The 27,748-nt window shown below is 44.9% G+C and overlaps 1 long non-coding RNA gene across 1 annotated transcript in view; it reads right to left on the bottom strand.

The window, feature by feature from the left end:
• Positions 1 to 354: 354 nt before the first annotated feature.
• Positions 355 to 27,748, bottom strand: part of LOC149436399 (uncharacterized) — a 50,860-nt gene continuing 23,466 nt past the window's right edge. The window contains exons 2-3 of the long non-coding RNA XR_016308294.1: positions 25,083 to 25,207; positions 355 to 447 (exon numbers count right to left, since the gene is read on the bottom strand). This is a non-coding gene — a long non-coding RNA (uncharacterized LOC149436399). The remainder of the gene's footprint in view (positions 448 to 25,082; positions 25,208 to 27,748) is intronic.

Here is a 27,748-nt window from a genome sequence, read left to right on the forward strand (position 1 = left end):
CGTGATCAGTGGCGGACTGACAACTCATGGGGCCCCCGGGCAATAGGGGATCATGGGGCCCCTGTGTCCTTGCCCAAACTCAAAAAAGCCTATGTAAAAGGTACCAGGGGCATCTCATGGGGCCCCCTACTGTCCCCGGGCCCTCAGGCAGTGCCCGAGTTTCCAAATGGTCAGTCCGCCCCTGGTCGTGATCTTATAACGTATAGAAATAATCGCAGCAATCACACACATACAATAGACAGACACTGTGGCTGGAGGGTGGGGGGGGTCACAGGTGTAACCGACAACGTGTCACATCGGGTTAATGATTGCTGAGTAAGTTCTGTATGTGAATTGGAGAAGCACTTACAGCTGTGCTCATGCCGAAATTGCCAGCCGCGTGCGATCATCCGGCGAGTCATCTTCAGTCATTGCGCATTGCGGCGATCCTGAGATTCTGATTTGTTACTGTGAAATGGAGGAAAACTAATGAGTAGATGATAAATACGTTCATGTGACTATTTGACAATTTCTTCTTTTTTTGCGGGGGGGGGGCACCGGCTAAAATGACATTTGACTGTTACACGGAGAGTTAACCCCTCTAACAGTCTATTCTATCTCTATTTTCTGTTGGTGCTGTGTTCCTGGGTCTTCATTATTAGGGACTCCCACCACCCCTGGTGCTGAATTCCTGCATCTGGAGACTCTGATGGTAAACCTGATGTAAGCGTGAACTCGGATAACGACCTTGATGTAAGGGAAGACTCTGATGGGAACCCTGTTGTAAGGGTGGGGGGGGGGGCTCTGATGGGAACCCTGATGTAAGGGGAGACTCTGATGAGGACCCTGATGTAAAGGGAGGAACTCAGAAGGGGACCGATGTAAGGTGAGAATTCTGATGGAGACCCTGATGTAAGACAGGAATTCTGATGGGGATCCTGATGTAAGTGGGGACTCTTATGGAGGACCCTGATGTAAAGGGGGGGGGGGACTCAGAAGGGGACTGATGTAAGGTGAGAATTCTAATGGGGATCCTGATGTAAGTGGGGACTCCAATGAGGGCCCTGATGTAAGAGTGGGACTCAGAAGGGGGCTTATGTAAGGCGAGAATTCTGATGGAGACCCTGATGTAAGACAGAAAATTCTGATGGGAATCCTGATGTAAGGGGGGACTCCGATGAGGACCCTGATGTAAGGGGGGACTCCGATGAGGACCCTGATGTAAGGGGGGACTCCGATGAGGACCCTGATGTAAGGGGGGACTCCGATGAGGACCCTGATGTAAGGGGGGACTCTGATGAGGACCCTGATGTAAGGGGGGACTCTGATGAGGACCCTGATGTAAGGGGGGACTCCGATGAGGACCCTGATGTAAGGGGGGACTCCGATGAGGACCCTGATGTAAGGGGGGACTCCGATGAGGACCCTGATGTAAGGGGGGACTCCGATGAGGACCCTGATGTAAGGGGGGACTCCGATGAGGACCCTGATGTAAGGGGGGGACTCAGAAGGGGACTGATGTAAGGTGAGAATTCTGATGGAGACCCTGATGTAAGACAGGAATTCTGATGGGGATCCTGGTGTAAGGGGGGACTCCAATGAGGACCCTGATGTAAAGGGGGGACTCAGAAGGGGACTGATGTAAGGTGAGAATTCTGATGGAGACCCTGATGTAAGGCAAGAATTCTGATGGTAACCCTGATGTAAAGGGGGACTCCGATGAGGACCCTGATGTAAGGGGGGGGATTCAGAAGGGGACTGATGTAAGGCGAGAATTCTGATGGAGATCCTGATGGAAGACAGGAATTCTGATGGCGATCCTGGTGTAAGGGGGGACTCCAATGAGGACCCTGATGTAAGGGGGGGACTCAGAAGGGGACTGATGTAAGGCAAGAATTCTGATGGTAACCCTGATGTAAGGGGGAACTCCGATGAGGACCCTGATGTAAGAGGGGGGACTGATGCAAGGCGAGAATACTGTTGGAGAGCCTGATGTAAGGGGGGATTCTCACAGGAACTTTGATGCAAGGGGAGACCCAGATGTAAGGGGGGGGAGGGGGCTCTGATTTATTGTAAGGGGAGACTTTACTTTGTTCAGCTAAAGTTCTTAAAGTTATTTTGTTCTGAATCATATCATGCTGATTGCAAAAAAAAAAAAAATGATTCAAGAAAACACATTCATTCATTTAAATTTCGTTCATTCATTTAAAAATGTTTTTTTTTTCGGCCCCCAATTATTTGGAACATACACAATGTGGCCCTTTTACTGAAAAGTTTTCAGACCCCTTCTTTATTAATAAAGGACGTTAACCCCTCGCTCCCCGGCGTCGACCTTTCAGGGTGACAGCGGCGGATGCCAGGGGCTAGAACGTTTTCTAAAAGAAAGTCTCCACGGTTGGATATTCCTCATGTCCTCAGATTATAAATTTCATACTTCTCTGTGATAATATGATGAGCGTCTGGGTGAGGATAATGTAATCAGATACGCCATCGCTGCAGTCTTCACCCCTCCGGGGGCTCCGCTCTTTCATTAGAAGTAAAGAGGAGGAAAGGGGGGGGGGGGAGGGTGCCAACAGAGACCTCCAACACAGCGATGTCATCCGGCTTTTGATAGGATAATGGCCTTGCGGCAAACTAGGCTGCCGAGCTCCCGTGTATAATGAGAGCCGCCACAGACCTCGAATGGTGGTATAAACCGGAGCAATTAAAGGGATGAGCTCTACTAAAAGAGTTTCTAGACATCAGAGAGGAAGGCAGCCGCGGAGATACGAGGTCAAGACTCCTACCGGTTTAAAAGCCATTTTCTTTGAAAAAAAATAAAAATCGGCGCCCTGTGAGGGCGGTTCAGTTCTAATTACTGTTGTAACTAGTTTTGCGAAATCTGTGGGGGGAAATAGGCGCAATAAAGTGCGCAAGTTTCATTTGCAGAGGGATGGAGAACATCAAAAAGAGGGTTCGGACGTTGACCTGGCGTTTTGGACCCAACAAGGTTACATTGGCGTTGACTTTAATGGCAAAGAGCCGGTCGTCATTCCGAAAATGGAGGAGTTTCTTCACCCAACAATTTAATGTAATGAAGAGTTAGAGCGAGCAGGATAGAGAGAGCGAGCAAGCAAAAGACAGAGTGAGCTGGAGCAGGGCCCGAGAGTCCGAATGGTCAGTCCACCCCTGCTCCCCAACCCCTCTCCCTCCCCCCACCCATTTGTGTGTGATACTCCTTCTGTGAAGGAACAATTACAGCAGCCTTTCTCAACCAGGGTGCCTAGTGGTTTCTTCAAGGGTGCCTTGGCAAAATGTCTATGAAGAGTTAGAGCGAGCAGGATAGAGAGAGCGAGCAAGCAAAAGACAGAGTGAGCTGGAGCAGCCTTTCGCATCCAGGGTGCCCTGGCAACCCTGGGGTGCCTTGAGGTCTCTTCAGGGGGTGCCTTCGCAAAATGTCTAAAAATGGCCCAAAAACTTGTATACAAGCCAGCGGGTAGAACAAGCCCGCCTTTTAGTTACACAAAGCCACAGGTTTTCATTGTGCGCCATTATGACCTTCTAGCTGCCGGCGTCCTGACAACCAATGACATCATCAGTTGATGAGGAGGATGTCAGCTGCCTGCACAGCATCCTAGTTTGACCCTCCCCCGCCTCTCTCCATCAGTTCTGGGGTCACATTAGCTCAGTGATGGAGAAAAACCGAGGGAGAGGAGAAACATGGGAATACTAGTCAGAACCAGTGCGCAAAAGTGTATTTGCTTTGGAAGAATAAATCACCTCTAATGTTGGGTGTCCTACGTGTGTGGATGTTGCTGCGTAATCTAAAACTATTAGAATCGTTTTTCACATTTTAGAATGGGGTGCCTCAGGACTGTCCAGTATTTTCAAGGGTGCCTCAGGACTGTCCATATTTTCAAAAGGTGTCTCAGGACTGTCCATCATTTTCAAGGGTGCCTCGGGACTGTCCATAATTTTCAAGGGAGCCGCGAGACTGTCCATAATTTTCAAGGGAGCCGCGAGACTGTCCATAATTTTCAAGGGTGCCTTGGGACTGTCCATATTTTTAAAGGGTACCTCGGGACTGTCCATATTTTTAAAGGGTACCTCGGGACTGTCCATATTTTTAAAGGGTACCTCGGGACTGTCCATATTTTTAAAGGGTACCTCGGGACTGTCCATATTTTTAAAGGGTACCTCGGGACTGTCCATATTTTTAAAGGGTACCTCGGGACTGTCCATATTTTTAAAGGGTACCTCGGGACTGTCCATATTTTTAAAGGGTACCTCGGGACTGTCCATATTTTTAAAGGGTACCTCGGGACTGTCCATATTTTTAAAGGGTACCTCTGGACTGTCCATCATTTTCAAGAGTGCCTTGGGACTGTCCATCATTTTCAAGAGTGCCTTGGGACTGTCCATCATTTTCAAGAGTGCTTCGGGACTGTCCATAATTTTCAAGGGTGCCTCGGGACTGTCCATAATTTTCAAGAGTGCCTCGGGATTGTCCATCATTTTAAAGGGTGCCTTGGGACTGTCCATCATTTTAAAGGGTGCCTCGGGACTGTCCATATTTTTCAAGGGTGCCTCAGGACTGTCCATAATTTTCAAGGGTGCCTTGACTGAAAAAAGGTCAAGAAACACTGCATTAGAGAGCCAGAAAGCGATAGTGTGAGAAAGGCTAGAGCAACAGGGCTAGAGGGAACTGCAAAGAGAGAGCAAGTGAATGGAACAGAAAGCGAGCAAGTGTGAAGAGAGAGAGAGAGAAAGAGAGCATGTAGCTTGATAAGTATAGAGAGCACAAGCCAGATAAAGAGAACACACAAGCGGGCTAGTGAGCGAGCATGAGCAGGAAAGAGAGCAAGCAAGCATGAGTAGGAACGAGAGAGAGAGAGTAATCAGGATAGCAAGCGAGCAAACATGAGCAGGAAAGAGAACGAGAGCAAGCAGAATAGAGAGCGAGTAGGATACAGAGAGAGAGCAAGCATGAGCAGGAAAGAGAACAAGAGCAAGCAGGATAGAAAGTAAGTGGGATAGAGAGAGCGAGCATGAGCAGGAAAGAAAGCGAGAGCAAACAGGATAGACAGCAAGTGGGATAGAGAGAGCAAGCATGAGCAGCATAGCGAGAAAGAGAGAGAGCACAAGCAAAATACAGAGTGAGCATGAGCGGGGCATGGAGAGAGCAAGTGGGATAGAGTGAAAGTGTAAGAGGGATAGAGAGACAGAGTGAGTGGTATAGAGTGAGAGCATGAGAGAGAACACAAGCAGGGTAGAGAGAGAGCGTGAAAGCATGAGTGGGACAGATAGAGGAAAATTAACAGAGTGAGAGTGCAAGAGGGATAGAGAGAGCATGAGAGAGAGCTCGAGCAGGATAGAGAGTGAGAATGAGTGGGGCATGGAGAGCGCAAGTGGGATAGAGTGAGAGTGTAAGAGGGGTAGAGTGAACGGTATGGAGTGAGAGCATGAGAGAGAGAACACAAGCAGGATAGAGAGAGAGCGCGAGAGCATGAGTGGGACAGAGTGCAAGTAAAATAGAGTGAGAGCGCATGAGGGATAGAGAGAGCATGAGAAAGAGCATGAGCAGGATAGAGAGAGCACAAGCAGGATAGAGAGAGCACAAGTAAAATACAGCGAGAGTGCAAGAGGGATAGAGGGAGAATGAGAGAGAGTACAAGCAGGATAGAGAAAGCACGAGCAGGATAGAGAGAGCATGAGCAGGATAGGGAGAGCACGAGCAGGATAGAGAGAGCACGAGTGGGACAGACAGAACACAAGTGGAATAAAGTGAGAGGGCTAGAGAGAGCATGAGCAGGATAGAGAGCGCACGAGCAGAACAGAGAGATAAGCTGGAAAGAGAGCACGATCAGGATAGGCAGAGCACGAGCAGGATAGGCAGAGCACGAGCAGGATAGAGAGAGTATGAGCAGGATAGAGAGAGTATGAGCAGGATAGGGAAAGCACGAGCAGGATAGAGAGATAAGCTGGAAAGAAAGCACGAGCAGGATAGAGAGAGCACAAGCAGGATAGAGAGCGCAAGTGAAGTAAAGTGAAGGCGCAAGTGGAATAGAGCGTGATTGTGAAACTGGGATAGAGAAAATATCAGGTAAGGGGGATAGAGAGAGTAAGCAGGATAGACTGAAGAGCATGCAATTAAAAGCGAGAGTAAGCACGCAGGATACAGAGAGGAGCGTGCAAGCAAGAGTAAGTAGGTTAGCAAGAGACAGCAACATGGACAGAGAGCAAGTGAGCAAACTAGAAGCAAGCAGGATAGAGAAAGCTAACATGATATGGAGAACAGGCCAGAGATAGAGCTGTAGAGATGCTGCCCTGTCAACCTTCTGCTGTTCATGCATGCTGTCTCCCGTCTCCTGTGTGTGCATGATAGCGATGGGTTTTTTTTAGATTTCATTGCTATTGGATTCTGCTATGAATACTCTGGAGCTAGAAGGCAGCGTGTATCTTGCCAAATATGAGGATTGGAAGCTGACGGGGAAGAATCAGTCAAATCTCTCGGCTCCCAAAGATACCCTCAGATGGAGTCAACCTTCTTCCTACATAATCCTGTACTGTAGAATTTTGATAAACATGGAAGAGATGTGCAAATCTTGCACTCTCCCAATCCTGAGCAGTCCTTCCTCTGGAGAGCCGCCCAACATCGTATCATTTGGTTTTGTCCGTCGCCTGATTTACCGATCGGCTAATGAAGCGCTAAACCTTTGTGCCGCACTCAGCGACTACGAAGCATTTCACGGCCAACAGCATGTGACTGTACATGTGAGCACAGCTGGCGGCATTCACTAAATATGTACTTTTTCGACATTGTTGATTAATTTGATTTGCCGCACGGATTTTAAGTCTACACCTGTGTTCCAACAGCCTTGTCCGAGCGCCCACAAAATATTGCTTACGATTCTTTCTTCGAGCAAATCTCTCTCTCTCGCTCTCTTTCCTTCCAGGCAGTTTTTTTTTTGTGTGCCAAGACAGCCGATACACAAGATCTTGTGTGGGTTTGTTGTCTTTGGAAAGCACTCGCGGCTCGCACTTCTGATAAAATGCAAAATGTGATTCTAACAAGCAGGATTGTTTTGGAAGAAAACCAAATAATACAAGTGAAGCTTCGCCTAAATACACTACGAAATAAATGAAATAATACGTTTATTTTACACACACATATATATATATATATACATACACAGTAATCTCCCAGAAGTGAGTCCACCCCTCCCCCAGACTGTATATAATGTATATATATATACCGTATATACTCGAGTATAAGCTGACCCGAATATAAGCCGAGGTACCTAGTTTTACCACAAAAAACTGGGAAAAACTATTGACTCGAGTATAAGCCGAGGGTGGGAAATGAGGCACCTACTAGTCAATGTAAAAAATAAAGTGGGAGGAATAGTGCCCCATCATTGGTGTCAGTGGGAGGAATAGTGCCCCATCATTGGTGTCAGTGGGAGGAATAGTGCCCCATCATTGGTGTCAGTGGGAGGAATAATACCCCATCATTGGTATCAGTGGGAGGAATAGTGCCCCATCATTGGTGTCAGTGGGAGGAATAGTGCCCCATCATTGGTGTCAGTGGGAGGAATAGTGCCCCATCATTGGTATCAGGGGGAGGAATAATGCCCCATCATTGGTGTCAGTAAGAGGAATAATACCCCATCATTGGTATCAGTGGGAGGAATAGTGCCCCATCATTGGTATCAGTGGGAGGAATAGTGCCCCATCATTGGTATCAGTGGGAGGAATAGTGCCCCATCATTGGTGTCAGTGGGAGGAATAGTGCCCCATCATTGGTATCAGTGGGAGGAATAGTGTCCCATCATTGGTATCAGTGGGAGGAATAGTGCCCCATCATTGGTATCAGTGGGAGGAATAGTGCCCCATCATTGGTGTCAGTGGGAGGAATAGTGCCCCATCATTGGTATCAGTGGGAGGAATAGTGCCCCATCATTGGTGTCAGTGGGAGGAATAGTGTCCCATCATTGGTGTCAGTGGGAGGAATAGTGCCCCATCATTGGTGTCAGTGGGGGAATAGTGCCCCATCATTGGTGTCAGTGGGAGGAATAGTGCCCCATCATTGGTGTCAGTGGGAGGAATAATACCCCATCATTGGTATCAGTGGGAGGAATAGTGCCCCATCATTGGTGTCAGTGGGAGGAATAGTGCCCCATCATTGGTGTCAGTGGGAGGAATAGTGCCCCATCATTGGTGTCAGTGGGAGGAATAGTGCCCCATCATTGGTATCAGTGGGAGGAATAGTGCCCCATCATTGGTGTCAGTGGGAGGAATAGTGTCCCATCATTGGTGTCAGTGGGAGGAATAGTGCCCCATCATTGGTGTCAGTGGGAGGAATAGTGCCCCATCATTGGTGTCAGTGGGAGGAATAGTGCCCCATCATTGGTGTCAGTGGGAGGAATAATACCCCATCATTGGTATCAGTGGGAGGAATAGTGCCCCATCATTGGTGTCAGTGGGAGGAATAGTGCCCCATCATTGGTGTCAGTGGGAGGAATAGTGTCCCATCATTGGTGTCAGTGGGAGGAATAGTGTCCCATCATTGGTGTCAGTGGGAGGAATAGTGTCCCATCATTGGTGTCAGTGGGAGGAATAGTGCCCCATCATTGGTGTCAGTGGGAGGAATAGTGTCCCATCATTGGTGTCAGTGGGAGGAATAGTGCTCCATCATTGGTGTCAGTGGGAGGAATAATGCCCCATCATTAGTATCAGTGACACCAATGATGCGGCACTATTCCTCCCACTGACACCAATGACACTTGCTGACCCCTGTTGCAGTATGGTGCTGCTGCAGCCAGCATATGTGGTTGCAGCAGCACCTCTGCACTGCACACTTACCGGCTTTTCCCTCACTCGATTTTCGCGGGTCCACTCGGCTCCGCCTCCTCGCCCGTGATTGGCCGCCTGTGTACCTTTCCTGAGCTACAGTTCTGGCGGCCAGTCACCGGTGAGGAGGCGGAGCCGAGCGGCAGGAGTGAGGGAAGGAGCAGCGCTTCCTGGATGGATCATCGTGGGAGCCAGGTAAGAGACAGCAGCCCTCTGCCCACCCCTGTACGCGCCCCCCTGGGCAGACGTTGACTTGAGTATAAGCCGAGGGGGCCGTTTTTCAGCACAAAAAATGTGCTGAAAAACTCGGCTTATACTCGAGTATATACGGTATATATATATATATATACACACACCCCTAGAAGTGAGTCCCCTCCTCACATTTTTGTAAATATTTGATTCTCTATTTTCATGTGACAACACTGCAGAAATGACGCTTTGCTACAATGTGACGTAGTCAGTGTACAGCTTGTATAACATGTAAATTTGCTGTCCCCTCAAAATAACTCAACACACCGCCATTAATGTCTAAACCGATGGCAACAAAAGTGAGTCCACTCCTAAGTGACAAGGTCCAAATTGGGCCCAATTAGCCATTTTCCCTCCCCGGTGTTATGAGGCTCATTCGTGTTACAAGGTCTCAGGTGTGAATGGGGAGCGGGTGGGTTACATTTGGTGTTATCGCTCTCACTCTCTCATACTGGTCGCTGGAAGTTCAACATGGCACCTCATGGCAAAGAACTCTCTGAGGATCTGAAAAAAAGAATTGTTGCTCTACATAAAGATGGCCGAGGCTATAAGAAGATTGCCAAGACCCTGAAACTGAGCTGCAGCAAGGTGTAAAAGACCATACTGAGGTTTAACAGGACAGGTTCCACTCAGAACAGGCCTCACCATGGTCCACCAAAGAAGTTGAGTGCACGTGCTCAGCGTCATATCCAGAGGTTGTCTTTGGGAAATAGACGTATGCGTGCTGCCAGCATTGCAGACTCAGCCAACAATCAGCTCCAGGAAGATGAAAGAAGGTGTGACGTTCCCTGTCAGGACTGTTACAATTAGAAGACGCCGATGTGAAGCCAAGCTATCTGCAAGAAGTCCCCGCAAAGTCCCACTGTTGGAAAAAAGACGTGTGCTGAAGAGGTTACAATCTGCCAAAGAGCACATTGACCGGCCTAAAGAGAAATGGCGCAACATTTTATGGACTGATGAAAGTAAGATTGTTCTTTTTGGGTCTAGTGGGCGGAGACAGTTTGTCAGACGACCCCCAAACACTGAATTCAAGCCACAGTACACTGTGAAGACCGTGAAGCATGGTGGTGCAAGCATCATGATATGGGGATGTTTCTCATACTACGGTGTTGGGCCTATTTATCGCATACCAGGGATCATGGATCAGTTTGAATACATCAGAATACTTGAAGAGGTCATGCTGCCTTATGCTGAAGAGGAAATGCCCTTGAAATGGGGGTTCCAACAAGACAAAGACCCCAAACACACCAGTAAACGTGCAACATCTTGGTTCCAGACCAACAAGATGGACGTTATGGAGTGGCCCGCCCAATCCCCGGATCTTAATCCAATAGAAAACTTGTGGGGTGACATCAAAAATGCCGTTTCTGAGGCAAAACCAAGAAATAGAGAAGAACTGTGGAATGTGGTCCAATCATCCTGGGCTGGAATACCTGATCACAGGGGCCAGAAGTTGGGGGACTCCATGCAACACAGATGTACAGCAGTTCTCAGAAACAGTGCGACTACAACCAAATATTCATGAAGTCATTCAAAGGAAAGCAAAATCTTCAAACATTTCTCAGTTTTATATAGTGAATGTTTGAGTTTGTAAAGAAGAATACAAACACTGCGATTTTTTTGAACCGTCTAATATTCACTTTTCTTCCATTTTTTTTAGAGGAACAACACAAATTTGATGTATTTTTCTTCATGTTGTGATTTGGAATAGAATGTGTCGTGTTCCCAATGCATTTGTGTGGATGGAAATAAAAGCTATTTGAAGGATTTTGAGCTTTAGTCACTTTTTTCAACACACTGCTATTATTTTGAACACAACTGTATATACTTATCTGTTCAAGGTATAGACATTTATTTGAAGGTTATACATTTTTTCGAAGGTTATACATTATTTTAGTTTTATTTTTTCGAGGTATCACGTGGTCCGGAATGTTGGAATAACAAAGTTTGATACACAGGATTGAAATATTTTTGGTGGACTATAATTTAAAAATATTTTTGGACACTAATTTTTGGACTTTAACTTTATTTGTATACATTTTGGTGTATTTGTGAAGGAAAAGGCTTAATTACTAATATTTGCTTTCAAGGGTGAAAGTGTGACTTTTTCCTGGGCTGCATATTTGGGATCCACTATTAGAATAATTTTAGGTTATAAGTTGCCGAGTAATTTATTGAATAATAGTCTCATCGTTGTGTCTCGTTTTGCCCATACAAATTTTGTAAACCAGAAAACCGGACACATTAGAAATCCTGCGCCAAGTACCTCGCCCGGCTCTGACTCTCTCGCTCTCCAAAGATTGGATTAGCATCAGCAACATATATTTACGATCCCTGGCAGATTGAGTGCAACACGGCTAGATGTTCCAGAGGTGGTTCTTGGCTGTGGTTCAGGAACATTCGTCACCTCGGTCTCCTCTCCAGGCAGGACACAAACCATTTCCCAGCAATGTGGCATCGTACACTCTTCTGGCTCCGATAAAGCCATTCATCACTGGCCGCCCAGGGACACCCATTCTCCAGAAACACTCATGTTTTCTAAGTAACAGATATTTCCCAAGTGTCGGTTTTCATTTTTTTTTTACTGTTTTGGGCTAAAATTAACCTCTGCGTGTGTGCTTTTTTTTATTTTTTCATTTTTATGAAAAGTGGAGACAGGGCCAGACCAAAGGAGAGGTAGAAAAGGGAATCTCAAGCTTAGGTGGAGAAGTGGGGTGCACTCTTTGTCCTTTCTGTCTCAAGCGCTGAAGGACCTTGTCCAGGCGCTGGGTAGAGCATTTTTATTGTAGAAAATAAAAACATTGGACTCCAATTCCAAAAAGTCTAGCAGAGTGGGTGGAAGGGGGGCTGAACCCCTATTAACTCAGTAGCCTGGGGTCTCACAAAATTAGAGGTGGTCAAGCCTTTGTCGAAGACAAGGGCGGACTGACAACTCATAGGGCCTCCGAGCAATAGGGGATCATGGGGCCCTTGTGTCCTTGCCCAAACTCAAAAAAGCCTATGAAAAAGGTACCAGGGGCATCTCATGGGGCCCCCTACTGACCCCGGGCCCTCGGGCAGTGCCCGAGTTTCCAAATGGTCAGTCCACCCCTGGTCGGAGACAAACCTGGACCTCAACAAGTAACATAGTAGAGGACAGGATTAACCACTTCAAATCCGGACGCTTTCACTCCCTTCCTGTACAGGCCAATTTTTAGCTTTCAGCGCTATCACACTTTGAAGGACAATTGCGCGGTCATGCAATACTGTATCCATATACATTTTTTAGCATTTTTTTGAGACAGATAAAACTTTATTTTGGTGGTATTTATTCACCACAGGGATTTTTATTTTTTTTGCTATATAAATGAAAATGTCCAAAAATTTTGAAAAAAAGTGTTTTTCTTATAAAAATTTGAAAATAAATAATCTATCTTCATAAATCTTGGTCAAAATTTATTCAGTTATCTTTTCAGTAAAAAAAAAAAGTTTTTTTTTTTATATTATTATGTTGTTTTTTTTTATTAACATACTGTCACCCTAGCAGTACAGCGTCACCATAGTGACACTGTACTACTTGTGGGGGGGTGATGAAAATATTTTTTTTTTTTACACTGATTGCTTTTACACCCATAAAGGCTGTAAAATCAATCATTTCTCATTCTCTCTGGCTGCATTCTTGCAGCCATTGAGAAATACTGTGAGAGTTGTGATTGGTCACAGCTTGTCACATAGTACAAGGCTGTTGTGAATAGCCCTGTACCATGTGATCTCTGTGATCATTCACAGATTTCACAGGTAGTAAGCAATGATGTCAGAAGTGACATCTTGCTTACTACTATTCATGTGATTACTGATTGGCCAATCAGTGATGACATGATCGGAACCTCACACAGAGGTTCTGTACAGCGATCGGTGTTCTGCTGTGTCCGGAGGCCTTATTCACACACAGAGATTTATTTATTAAGTCAGTACAGTTTTACTTTTTAAATTTGGCTGGAATTTTGTAGGTTACTTTGTGTTCTTGTCCAGGGGCGGACTGGCCATTTGGAAACTTGGGCACTGTCCGAGGGCCCGGGATCAGTAGGGGGCCCCATGAGATGCCCCTGGTACCTTTTTCATAGGCTTTTTTGAGTTTGGGCAAGGACACAGGGGCCCCATGATCTCCTATTTCCCAGGGGCCCCATGAGTTGTCAGTCCGCCCCTGTTCTTGTCCACTAATAATGTTTTTAGTGTATTTTTAGCAAAAATATAGTCTTAATATTTGGGGGTGGGGGGCTTTCAGGTAGGCTGTATGGGGTCCCTAAAGCTGTTATACAAGAACGTTTGCAAAGTACGGCGATACGAACATTATTACACAAATGTCAAAAGACGGATGCACCCATAAAAATGATCTGGGGCCAGGGTGTCTCAGTCTAGTTACATGTAGATAAAAGGAACTAATCCTGGCAGGCTGGTCCTGCTGGGGTCCCATGATTTCTAACAGCAGCCCTGCCAGGAGTTGTAGCAGTTGCAGAAGTCTGGTGTGGAAGGAATACAAGGTTGGAGGCCAGGAGCACCAGTCAGATTTTCCAACAGAGCCCAAAGGTTGAATGCCAAGGACACCAGCTTGGGTTCTGCTTCAGGATCCAGGGCTGGAGGCCAGGAGCACCAGTCACATTTTCCAACAGACCCAAGGTTGAATGCCAAGGACACCAGCTTGGGTTCTGCTTCAAGATCCAGGGTTGGAGGCCAGGAGCACCAGTCAGATTTTCCAACAGAGCCCAAGGTTGAATGCTGAGGACACCAGCTTGGGTTCTGCTTCAAGATCCAGGGTTGGAGGCCAGGAACACCAGTCAGATTTTCCAGCAGAGCCTAAGGTTGAATGCCAAGGACACCAGCTTGGGTTCTGCTTCAGGATCCAGGGCTGGAGGCCAGGAGCACCAGTCACATTTTCCAACAGACCCAAGGTTGAATGCCAAGGACACCAGCTTGGGTTCTGCTTCAGGATCCAGGGTTGGAGGCCAGGAGCACCAGTCAGATTTTCCAACAGAGCCCAAGGTTGAATGCTGAGGACACCAGCTTGGGTTCTGCTTCAAGATCCAGGGTTGGAGGCCAGGAACACCAGTCAGATTTTCCAGCAGAGCCTAAGGTTGAATGCCAAGGACACCAGCTTGGGTTCTGCTTCAGGATCCAGGGTTGGAGGCCAGGAGCACCAGTCAGATTTTCCAACAGAGCCCAAGGTTGAATGCCAAGGACACCAGCTTGGGTTCTGCTTCAGGATCCAGGGTTAGAGGCCAGGAGCACCAGTCACATTTTCCAACAGCGCCCAAGGTTGAATGCCAAGGACACCAGCTTGGGTTCTGCTTCAGGATCCAGGGTTGGAGGCCAGGAGCACCAGTCAGATTTTCCAACAGAGCCCAAGGTTGAATGCCAAGGACACCAGCTTGGGTTCTGCTTTAAGATCCAGGGTTGAAGGCCAGGAACACCAGTCAGATTTTCCAACAGAACCCAAGGTTGAATGCCAAGGACACCAGCTTGGGTTCTGCTTAAGCATCCAGGGCCAGGAGCAACGCCTCAGTTTTTCGAATCGGGGGCCGAAGGTTGGAGGCCGGTGGTGCTGGCTTAGGTTTTGCAACAGGGAACAGGAGTTTCAAGCCACTCCACAGCTTTTTAGGCAACTCCTGCGGAAAGTGATATCATCAAAACTAGAGGAAGGTATAGCCATTAGCACATACATGTGACCAAATACCAAGTGTAAGTCTACATCTAACTTGGATACAGGCCTTAAACTTGGTAGAGTGGCCAAAAACCACATTGTCAGGTTCATCCCCATCAACAGGGGACAATCTCACAACAAATGACACGAAGCTCCGAATATAACACAAGTATATTTCCTGGTGACTATACTCTTGATCTCTACGTATCCTCACATGGGCGACAGAACTTCACTATACCTAGATTTTTAACCTCTGGAAGAACCGCTCAAGTTCCCCCTCATGGCCAGAACCCTCACATTCCCCAAAAGTCAGACATAAGCAGCATATTTGTACCCTGTGAGAAAAGCTGGTCCTCAGTTCCTGTTGCATCTGGTTGTAAGCTCGCGTATCAAGTCCCCTTGCTCTACATCTCTCTCATCAGTGCTCCCTGAACTCTGGCATTTGTACAAGTTCTTTGATGGTGACAGTAATAGCTTGGGGCCTACTCAAGAGAATTGCTGTGAAACCTGGTCTTTATTAATCTTTTTCATGAGCCGTCAAAGGGACCAGAGTATAGGATACGTGCCGTCATCCTAACAGCACCTATTAATTACACTGTATTCAATAAGGAATTTAAAGTAATTGTAACCAGACATGAAAAATGAACAAAGCATATCCCTCTACAGCGCGTACTTGTCTCAAATGAGAGCACTAAGTGTCAATTCTGTCTGCTGCCTCCTTCCTCTGCTATTAGCATGAGTCACTTCTGACAAGTTTTCCTGACACCAAGAGAAAAAAAGGTGACAGGGTAGGGACCTCCAGCACACAAACTGTGTTTGCCAGCCTCAGCTCTGTTGCATTGTGCGGTGTAAAGGGGGGGTGTTCCTTCTCACTGAGCTCTACAGAGTGTAACTTCAGCTTCCTGCCCCCTGCTTTCTGGAAGCTCAGACAAGCTGTATAAATTATGGACTTTGAACAGATGTACAGAAGAGAAGTCTGCAGATAAACAGGTACAACTTATGTAGGAGGATTTCTGTCATCTCTGTGTTATCACCTGAGGCTATTGGGTATATGTAAAGGTTTACACTTCATTGGGTATATGTAAGGATTTACACTTCATTAGATAGAACCCCTCATAATGGGCACAGAGGGTGTACAGACCCAGGAATTCAGCACAGAGATGGTGGGAACCCCTCATAATGGGCACAGCAGGTGTGCAGACCCAGGAACTCAGCAGAGGGATGGTGGGAGCCCCTCATAATGGGCACAGCGGGTGTACAGACCTGGGAACTCAGCAGAGGGATGGTGGGAGCCCTTCATAATGGGCACAGAGGGTGTGCAGACCCAGGAAATCAGCACAAGGATGGTGGGAACCTCTCATAATGGGCACAGTGGGTGTACAGACCCGGGAACTCAGCACAGGGATGGTGGGAACACCTCATAATGGGCACAGAGGGTGTACAGACCCGGGAACTCAGCACAGGGATGGTGGGAACACCTCATAATGGGCACTGCGGGTGTACAGACACGGGAACTCAGCAGAGGGATGGTGGGAGCCCCTCATAATGGGCACAGAGGGTGTACAGACCCAGGAACCAGCAGATTGATGGTGGGAGCCCCTCATAATGGGCACAGAGGGTGTACAGACCCAGGAACCAGCAGATTGATGGTGGGAGCCCCTCATAATGGGCACAGAGGGTGTACAGACCCAGGAACCAGCAGATTGATGGTGGGAGCCCCTCATAATGGGCACTGCAGGCATACAGACCTGGAGAACAGAAGAATGCTGTAGCCCCTCATAATGGGCACGCCACGAGTGCAGACCTGGGAACTCAGCACAGAGATTCCACCAGTTGAGTCCCTGATGGACAGAATAGACTCTCAGGGGCTTTAACTCCTTAGCATATACCAAAAACTTGAAAAATCAGTAAATTGGTGGACTGAGGCTTTAGATATATTCAATTAAGACAAATCTAAAAAAAAAAAAAAAAGGAGCCTCTGACTTTCACATGACTTTTTGTTGTAGATGAATCTCCTCCAACGACTTCTTTCTGTCTCCTCTCACTGATGAAACAGGTTGACTTGATATCATCAACCTAATTCACACGTCCTGCAGGAATCTCCCCGGATTCTCCTCTGGGCGGTACAGATGTGTCTCCATCTCTGCTCCAATTAATCTTCATCTCACAGCTGGACACCAGATACCAATTAGGGACCCAGGAACAGAGGAATCGCAGCCTGCTAACAACCCCCCAGCAACCCTTCTCATCGTGTGAAGTTCCTGGTACAGTTAGCCCTGTTCTGCCCATTCTCGCTCCGCCATCTCATACCGGGGGGGGGAAACAGACGCATCAGATGCTGCAGGCCCATTGCTAGCCCTCAATCATAGATACTTAGCGTTTTTTTTCCCTCCCAGCCCTCCATGATGGGATCATTTTAATACTGGGGCAGATATATACAATATGATCACATCTAACCCACATGGAAGAAAAATATATTTTAAAAATATTCTTCCCAAATATATTGACATATATTTGAAATTCTACAATTTTGGCATACTATATATATATATATATATACCAGGGGCGGACTGACAACTCATGGGGCCCTCGGGCAATAGGGGATCATGGGGCCCCTGTGTCCTTACTCAAACTCCAAAAAGCCGATGAAAAAAGGTACCAGGGGCATCTCATGGGGCCCCCTACTGACCCCGGGCCCTCGGGCAGTGCCCGAGTTTCCAAATGGTCAGTCCGCCCCTGATATATACACATACACACACACTGTATGTTGAAATGCATTTTTTATATATTACAAATTATATGAAAAAAAAATTTTTTTTCAATATATGCTTCAGATTTTTTTTAAAAACATATAAAAAAGTTATTTTAACATATTTTAATACTGAGGCAGATATATACAACATGATCACATCTAACCCACATGGAAGAAAAATATATTTTAAAAATATTTTTCCTGAATATATTGACATATATTTGAAATACTACAATTTTGGCATATAATATATATATATATATATATATATATATATATATATATATATATATATATATATATATATACGTACAGACATATATATACATACACACACATACATACATATACATACACACACTGTATGTTAAAATGCATTTTTATATATTACAAAATATATGAAAAATATATATATTTTTTCAATATATCCTTCAGATTTTTTTTTAAAAACATATAAAAAAGTTATTTTAACATATTTTATTACTGCGGCAGATATATACAACATGATCACATCTAACCCCCATGGAAGAAAAATATATTTTAAAAATTTTCTTCCCAAATATATTGACATATATTTGAAATACAGCAATTTTGGCATACAATATAATATATATATATATATATATACACATACATACATATACACACACACACATATATATACATACACACACACACACACACACACACATATACACATATACATACACACACACTGTATGTTAAAACGCATTTTTTATATATTACAAAATATATGAAAAATATTTTTTTTTTTCAATATATGCTTCAGATTTTTTTTAAAAACATATAAAAGAGTTCTTTTAACACATTTTAATACTGAGGCAGATATATACAACATGATCACATCTAACCCAGATGGAAGAAAAATATATTTAAAAAATATTTTTCCTGAATATATTGACATATATTTAAAATACTGCAATTTTGGCATAATATATATATATATATATATATATATATATATATACACACACACACATACGCACAGTATATATACTGTATGTTGAAATGCATTTTTTGTATATTACAAAATATAAGAAAATTATTTTTTTTTCAATATATGCTTCAGATTTTTTTTAAACATATAAAAAAGTTATTTTAACATATATTTTTACATATATTTGTAAATGCATTCCAAAAAATGTAGATTAAATATAATTTTTAAAGACATACAGTATATTTGAAAATGTATTTTTAAAAATATTTTTCATATATTTTGTAATATGCATTTCATATGTAAAATGCATTTCAATCACAGCCAATGAGGAAGGAATGGGGGAGAGCCACGCTGTGCCTGTTTATGGACGCACTCTATCCTTCACTCTATCCAAAACAAATAAATAATAAAATAATATACCACGCAGTAAAGTGCATAACACCGCAATACATATGTGTGGAGAGGGATTTGATCTTTTTTTTTTGCATTCTAAAAAGATCAAATCGAATAAAGTTTCTCCAAAATAGAACGCACTACAAACCCCGTATGAAAAAAGAAGGAACATTTTTCCAACCTGTCTGAACATTTCCTCTTTGATTTGAACTTGAAAAGATCATTTAAACAAAAGATGAAACAATACCCGGCGTATCTCGCCTTTTGGCAGAGACAAACAGAACATCGAGCGTACAGACTGAGCGGAGGGCACCGCGGAGCCCCCCTTTCCTTTGCCGCTATTTACAGAAACTAATGCCAAGTATGAACTAGTCGGCAAAGGGCCATTCAAAGCCGTGCGCTGCGGCAATGTGCAACATGCAATGAGAGTGCCCAGCAGAGTGCCCCCCACTTCTGAGAGTACCCAGCAGCGTGCCCCCCACTTCTGAGAGTACCCAGCAGAGTGCCCCCCACTTCTGAGAGTGCCCAGCAGAGTGCCCCCCACTTCTGAGAGTGCCCCCCACTTCTGAGAGTGCCCAGCAGAGTGCCACCCTTACTTCTGGAGAGTGCCCAGCAGAGTGCCCCCCTTACTTCTGGAGAGTGCCCAGCAGAGTGCCCCCTTACTTCTGAGGGTTCCCAGCAGAGTGCCCCCCTTACTTCTGAGAGTGCCCAGCAGAGTGCCCCCCACTTCTGAGAGTACCCAGCAGAGTGCCCCGCCTACTTCCAAGAGTGCCCAGCAGAGTGCCCCCTTACTTCTGGAGAGTGCCCAGCAGAGTGCCCCCTTACTTCTGGAGAGTGCCCAGCAGAGTGCCCCCTTACTTCTGGAGAGTGCCCAGCAGAGTGCCCCCTTACTTCTGGAGAGTGCCCAGCAGAGTGCCCCCTTACTTCTGGAGAGTGCCCAGCAGAGTGCCCCCCTTACTTCTGAGAGTGCCCAGCAGAGTGCCCCCCACTTCTGAGAGTACCCAGCAGAGTGCCCCCCCTACTTCCAAGAGTGCCCAGCAGAATGCCCCCCCCCCTTACTTCTGAGAGTGCCCAGCAGAGTGCCCCCCTGACTTCTGAGAGTGCCCAGCAGAGTGCCCCCCTACTTCCATTGCTGGGCAGTCTGGGAAGTAAGGGGGGCACTTTTAGAAGTAAGGGGGGCACTCTGCTGGGCAGTCTGGGAAGTAAGGGGGCACACTCAAAAGTAAGGGGGGCACTCTTATGGAAGCTCCTGGATGACTTTGGGCATTCTCAGATGTAGGGAGGGTACTCTGAGGAATATAAGGAATACTCTGATAGGCACTTCTGGATGTAGGGTGAGACTCCGCTGGGCACTCCAAGCACTTCATCTTATCCCCTAAATGTGGGTGGAACACGATGCATGGTCCAAAGCCTGGACTTTGCTTTATCTCACCCCTAAATGTGGGTGGAACACGACGCATGGTCCAAAGCCTGGACTTTGCTTCATCTTATCCCCTAAATATGGGTGGAACACGACGCATGGTCCAAAGCCCGGTCCTTGCTTCATCTTATCCCGTAAATATGTGTGGAACACGACGCATGGTCCAAAGCCTGGACTTTGCTTCATCTCATCCCGTAAATATGTGTGGAACACGACGCATGGTCCAAAGCCTGGACTTTGCTTCATCTCATCCCCTAAATATTGGTGGAACACGACGCATGGTCCAAAGCCTGGACTTTGCTTCATATCACCCCTAAATATGGGTGGAACACGTCGCATGGTCCAAAGCCTGGACTTTGCTTCATATCACCCCTAAATATGGGTGGAACACGACGCATGGTCCAAAGCCTGGACTTTGCTTCATATCACCCCTAAATATGGGTGGAACACGACGCATGGTCCAAAGCCTGGACTTTGCCTTCAACAAATAATGATACGCGTTCAAAGATGCAAAAGTGTCAAACAGCCCCAAAAAGAGACAAAGAATAAAGTCTCTCTCTGCCTGCTCCAGCAAAGTCCGTTCTTCTTCTTGGAGACACTTTGAAGCCCGAGGCTGAACAAGACATTTCTCCCAGAGAGCGGGCATTTCATTGCTGGCCTGGTTACAGACACAAAGCATCGTTCACTGTCACTGTACGGAGCTCTGCTCTATTTACAAGGAGGAGATGAGGCCTCGCAGGACCTTCAGAGCAAAACACTCCGGGAGGGGAGAAACCTTTTAGCTCAAGGAGACTCTTTCCAGGTAATGTGTTATTAATAATTCTCCGAAGAGATCAGAAGACGCTATGGGGGGGGGGGGGGGGCGCTTCCTGGAAATGGAATGTGGGTTAGAGGAAGACAACGACGGCACTGGAATTACATTGTTACGCAAACCCAAAAATCGATTTATTTCAGTACGTTCCTCCATTACAAGGTCATCTTTCAATGCTTTAGCCCAGGGGTGGGCAAACTGTGACTCTCCAGCTGTTGTAGAACTACATTTCCCATGAGGCATTGCAGAGCCTGGAAGTTACAATCATGACTCTAGTTACAGCTAGGCATGATGGAACGTGTAGTTCTGCACAGGGGCGGACTGACAACTCATGGGGCCCCCGGGCAATAGGGGATCATGGGGACCTTGTGTCCTTGACCAAATTAAAAAAAAGCCTATGAAAAAGGTACCAGGGGCATCTCATGGGGCCCCTTACTGACCCCGGTTGTTCGGGTAGTGCCCGGGTTTCCATATGGTCAGTCCGCCACTGGTTCTGCAACAGCTGGAGAGCCGCAGTTTGCCCATCCCTGCTTTAGCCGACAATTACACCGTCATGCAACACTGTACTTAATTACAGTAGATACATTGTTGCATGACGGAGTAACCAGTGGTGTATTTAGGTTTCATGCTGCCCTAGGCAACACAAAAATTGGCTCCCCCCCCATGGATAGACCCTGACACCGAGCCAGGGGCGGACTGACAACTCATGGGGCCCCCGGACAATAGGGGGTCATGGGGCCACTGTGTCCTTGCCCAAACTCAAAAAAGCCTATGAAAAAGGTACCAGGTGCATCTCATGGCGCCCCCTACTGACCCCGGGCCCTCGGGCAGTGCCCGAGTTTCCAAATGGTCAGTCCGCCCCTGCACCATGAAGAGAGCCTGGCATTGACCAAGAACACCCCAGCCCCCCACCCGAGAGAGCCTTCCACTACCACCGCCCCCCATACACTGGCAACCCCCACCCCGGTGAGAGAGAAGACACTCATCTTCACAGCTCCTGACATCCCCGGGAACAAGAGTCAGACTCTGCATACACCATCAAGCAGCCCGCAGCCTCTCTCAGATCCCACCTGGTCCCCATGCTGCATGTGTCCCTTCTTCCATCCCTTCCTTTGGGGGGCGGCGCTGCCCCCCTGAAAGATGCCGCTGCCCCCCTGAATAATGCCGCTGCCCCCCTGAATAATGCCGCTGCCCCCCTGAATAATGCCGCCCTAGGCAAATGCCTTGTTTGCCTTGTGGTAAATACACCCCTGGGAGTAATTGATGTTACTCACAGCTCCAGACATCCCCTGGAATAAGAGTCAGGCTCTGCATACGCGGGCAAGCAGCACACAGCCTCTCTCAGATCCCACTTGGTCCCCGTGCTGCGTCTGTCTCTTCTTCTGTCCCTTCTTCCGGGGAGCAGTGCTGCCCCCCTGAAAAATGCCGCCCTAGGCAAATGCCTTGTGGTAAATATGCCCCTGAGCCTGGTGATAGTAGTAGCTTAGGTCAAGCTCAACCATTGAGGGAACTAGTCCCCATGCCGCGTCTGTCTCTTCTTCTGTCCCTTCCTCTGTCCCTTCCTCCGAGGAGCGGTGCTGCCCCCCCTGAAAAATGCCGCCCTAGGCAAATGCCTTGTGGTAAATACACCCCTGGGAGTAATTGATGTTAAACAGCGAAGCTCTGCCCTATATACGTACATAAGACCTCAAAAAAATACAGATTGCGAATTCGTGAAATGTGCTTCCTTTACAATTGACACCATTTATGTAATGTGAACAAATATAATAAACAAATAATTCCTAAATTATAGTCTCCTAACCACTCGCCCTCCTGAGGATTTCCCCCACTTCCTGACCAGGCCCTTTTTTTCCTTGCGGCACTGTGCTACTTTAACAATTGTGAGGTCATGCGACACTGCACCCAAATTAAATTTACATCCTTTTTTTCCCCACGAATTGAGCTTTCTTTTGGTGGTATTTGAACACCTGTGTGCTTTTTATTTTTTGCACTATAGAAAAAAAAAAAAAAGACAATTTTGAGAAAAAAAAACTATATTTTTTACTATAAAACATGTCCAGTGAAAAAAAATGTAAAAAATCAAATTTCCTCAAAATGTATTCTGCGACATGTCTTTGCTAAGCAAAAAAATCACAATACGTGTAAATTAATTGGTTTACGTGAAGGTTATAGCGTTTACAAATGGCGGTATATATACTGGGTTTTTCAAATAAAATTTTTTTTATACTAGTAATGGTGGCGACTTAAAAAAAAACCCGACAATTTTGAGAAAAAAACTATACAGTATTTTTGACTTTTTGCTATATACGTCCAATATAAAAGAATTAAAAAAAAATCTAATTTTGTCATAAATTTTGGCCAAAAAGTATTCTGCGACATGTTTTTGCTAAAAAAAAATCCCAATACGTGTAAATTAATTGGTTTACATGACAGTTATAGTGTTTAGAAATGGCGGTATAGATACTGGATTTTTCAAATAAAATATTTTAATACTAGTAATGGTGGCGATCAGCAACTTAAAAAAAAACAAACGACAATTTTGAGAAAAAAACTATACAGTATTTTTTACTTGTTGCTATTTTTTTTTTTTATAAATATTTATTAATTTTCAACCAAATACAAATCACAATCACCTTCTTCTATAAAAAAAAACATCAAATCAATATATTCCAATTGACATAATTTATCTATATCCCACTTTACTTGTTGCTATTAAACATGTCCAATATAATTTTTTTTTTTAAAAATCAAATTTTGTCATCAATTTTGGCCAAAATGTATTCTGCTCCATGTTTTTGCTAAAAAAAAAATCCCAATATGTGCAAATTAATTGGTTTACGTAAAAGTTATAGCGTTTACAAATGGCGGTATATTTACTCGATTTTTAAAATCATTTTTTTTTATACTAGTAATGGTGGCGATCAGCAACTTAAAAAAAAAACGACAATTTTGAGAAAAAAAACTATACAGTATTTTTTACTTGTTGCTATTAAACATGTCCAATATAATTTTTTTTTTAAAAAATCAAATTTTGTCATCAATTTTGGCCAAAATGTATTCTGCTCCATGTCTTTGCTAAAAAAAAATCCCAATACGTGCAAATTAATTGTTTACGTGAAAGTTATAGCGTTTACAAATGGCGGTATAGATACTGGATTTTTAAAATAACTTTTTTTTTTATACTAGTCATGGTGGCGATCAGCGACTTAAAAAAAAAACGACATTTTTGAGAAAAAAAACTATACAGTATTTTTTACTTTTTGCTATTAAACATGTCCAATAAAATTTTTTTTTTTTTTTTAAATCCAAAATGTTGTCATTAATTTTGCCCAAAATTTATTTTTCTCCATGTCTTTGCTGAAAAAAAATCCCAATACGTGCAAAGTAATTGTTTATGTGAAAGTTATAGCGTTTACAAGTGGCGGTATATATACTGGATTTTTAAAATACATTTTTTTATACTAGTAATGGTGGCGACTTAAAAAAACAAAACAATAATTTTGAGAAAAAACTATACAGTATTTTTGACTTTTTGCTATTAAACGTGAAATATAAAAATAAAAAAAAAAAAATCTAATTTTGTCATCAAGCTTTGTTAGCATCAGACAGGCGTTTGGGAAGCGTTTTTTGAAAATTCTACACAAGGCAGCACTCTGAAGCGTTAGCGTCGCGGAAAAATTGACACCTCGAGTTGAGTCAGGACAGGTTGAAGCCTCCTGTTCACGTCTATGGTGACGCTCCTCAAACGCCTGGCAGGCGTTAATACCATTAAACTTCATTATAGGCGTTTGTGGTGCGGTTTTAAAACTTGGAAAATAATTCCTCAAAAATGCGCATAGGGCGTTTGAGGAGTGTTAAAAACGCTTCCCAAACGCCTGTCAAACGCTATAGAGGCGTCTGGCAAGAGATAGAAATCAGTCAAGTGTGAATGAGCCCCAAAGATAATAATGACCAGCTCTATGCATTGCATTGATTTTAGCAAACTTTTTTTTTTTTTTTGCAGATTCTTACCTTTCCCAATTCTGAAGATGTTGGTTTGGTTATGTTCTTTCTCAGCTTGATTCATCAGTGGGAGGGTCTGCCTTCATTGTTCCCACCTGGAGCAATCTGCAGGGGCTGTGTTCCTTAAAGGTAACCTGAATGGGGACAAAAATTCATGTTTATTATATTCATTTAACCCCTTCCAGTCCGGACACTTTCACCCCCTTCCAGTCCGGACACTTTCACCCCCTTCCAGTCCGGACACTTTCCCCCCCTTCCAGTCCGGACACTTTCACCCCCTTCCAGTCCGGACACTTTCACCCCCTTCCAGTCCGGACACTTTCACCCCCTTTCAGTACGGACACTTTCACCCCCTTCCAGTCCGGACACTTTCACCCCCCTTCCAGTCCGGACACTTTCCCCCCCTTCCAGTCCGGACACTTTCACCCCCTTCCAGTCCGGACACTTTCCCCCCCTTTCAGTCCGGACACTTTCACCCCCTTCCAGTCCGGACACTTTCCCCCCCTTTCAGTCCGGACACTTTCACCCCCTTCCAGTCTGGACACTTTCACCCCCTTCCAGTCTGGACACTTTCACCCCCTTCCAGTCCGGACACTTTCCCCCCCTTTCAGTCCGGACACTTTCACCCCCTTCCAGTCTGGACACTTTCACCCCCTTCCAGTCTGGACACTTTCACCCCCTTCCAGTCCGGACACTTTCACCCCCTTCCAGTCCAGGCCAATTTTCAGCTTTCAGCGATATCACACTTTGAATGGCAATTGCGCGGTCATGCAACACTGTACCCGTATGAATTTTTTAGCATTTTTTTGAGACAGATAAAACTTTATTTTGGTGGTATTTATTCACCACTGGGATTTTATTTTTTTTTGCTATATAAATGAAAATGTCCAAAAATTTTGAAAAAAGGTGTTTTTCTTATACAATTTTGCAAATAAATAATCTTTCTTCATAAATCTTGGCCAAAATGTATTCAGGTATCTTTTTAGTAAAAAAAAAAAAATAACCCAAATTAGTTTATAACCAAAAATTATAATTTTTTTACAATTTTTATTTACGTTTTTATTTTATTTTTGATATTATTTATGGGGGTTTTTTAAACATACTGTCACCCTAGCAGTACAGTGTCACCATAGTGACACTGTACTACTTGTGGGGGGTGATGAAGATTTTTTTTTTTTACACCGATTGCTTTTATACCCATATAGGCTGTAAAAGTAATCATTTCTCTTTCTCTCTGGCTGCATTCTTGCAGCCATTGAGAAATACTGTTTGATTGGTCACAGCTTGTCACTTGTCATTTTGGTGGTATTTATTCACCACAGGGATTTTCATTTTTTTTTTTGCTATATAAATGAAAAAGTCCAAAAATTTTGAAAAAAATGTGTTTTTCTTATACAATTTTGCAAATAAATAATATTTCTTCATAAATCTTGGTCAAAATGTATTCAGGTATCTTTTTAGTAAAAAAAAAAATAATAACCCAAATTAGTTTATAACCAAAAATTATAATTTTTTACAATTATTATTTACGTTTTTATTTTATTTTTGATATTATTATGTATGGTTTCTTTTTAAACATACTGTCACCCTAGCAGTGCAGTGTCACCATAGTGACACTGTACTACTTGTGGGGGGTGATGAAGATTTTTTTTTTTTTTATTTATTATAGGCTGTAAAAGTAATCATTTCTCTTTCTCTCTGGCTGCATTCCTGCAGCCATTGAGAAATACTGTTCGATTGGTCACAGCTTGTCACATGGTACAAGGCTGTTGTGAATGGCCCTGTACCATGTGACCTTGGTAATCATTCACAGATTTCACACGTAGTAAGCAATGATGTCAGAAGTGGCATTTTACTTACACCTATTCATGTGATCACTGATTGGCCAATCAGTGATCACATGATCAGGACCTCACACAGAGGTCCGGTACAGCGAACGGTGTTCCTCTGTGTCCGGAGGACACAGCAGGCACCGGATCGCGGTGATGTGCGCTCCCAGGGAGCACGCACAATCCAAAATGGCGGGCGCCATTTATGAACGGCAACCCACCCCTGCACTGCCACCGTCCGGCCGCTTATATACAGCGGCCAGACGGGAAGTGGTTAAAGGCACGACTTACACACCGGCCACATCGGTTGCGACTTGACATGCGACTTGAAAATCGCATGCCAAGTTGCACCCTATTGTCCGCAATCAGAGCGGTCATATCGGTGCGGTTCCGACTTATTAAATAAAAAAAACAAACAAAAAAAATTTGAATCCACCCGATGACACAGCCGAGACATTTCCACCCGTAACGGAAATATTGGTTGTGAGCAGACGGAGCTGAAGGTGGCTGAAAGCCGCAATGTCCTTTTCTAAGTGTTGTTTTTCCCTTTGTGTCGGTCGGCGCGGCGCTCTCATTTCACAGGGAATTGATCTCCCTCCTGGCATGAAAGCTTCACATCCAGATCCTTCCTTCCATCACTCCGCCGCACTTTGCCGCCTCTTATGTTTGCTCTTCTATTTTTACATCTAATACGGAGGTCAGCCGGCACTCAGGACTCCGAGCTCAGCCTACCGGTAAGAGAAGGAGCCTGACAACCCAACGCTGCAGCTTAACAGACCGGGCCGGCGCTGCAACGCCTGATATTAAAGGGAACCTGTCTACAGATATCATTTATTTATACCAGGT

This window comes from Staurois parvus, unplaced genomic scaffold, assembly GCF_062004578.1.
Source record: "Staurois parvus isolate SC_StPar_1 unplaced genomic scaffold, SC_StPar_1.0 ptg001359l, whole genome shotgun sequence".
In the NCBI taxonomy this organism is placed as follows: domain Eukaryota; kingdom Metazoa; phylum Chordata; class Amphibia; order Anura; family Ranidae; genus Staurois; species Staurois parvus.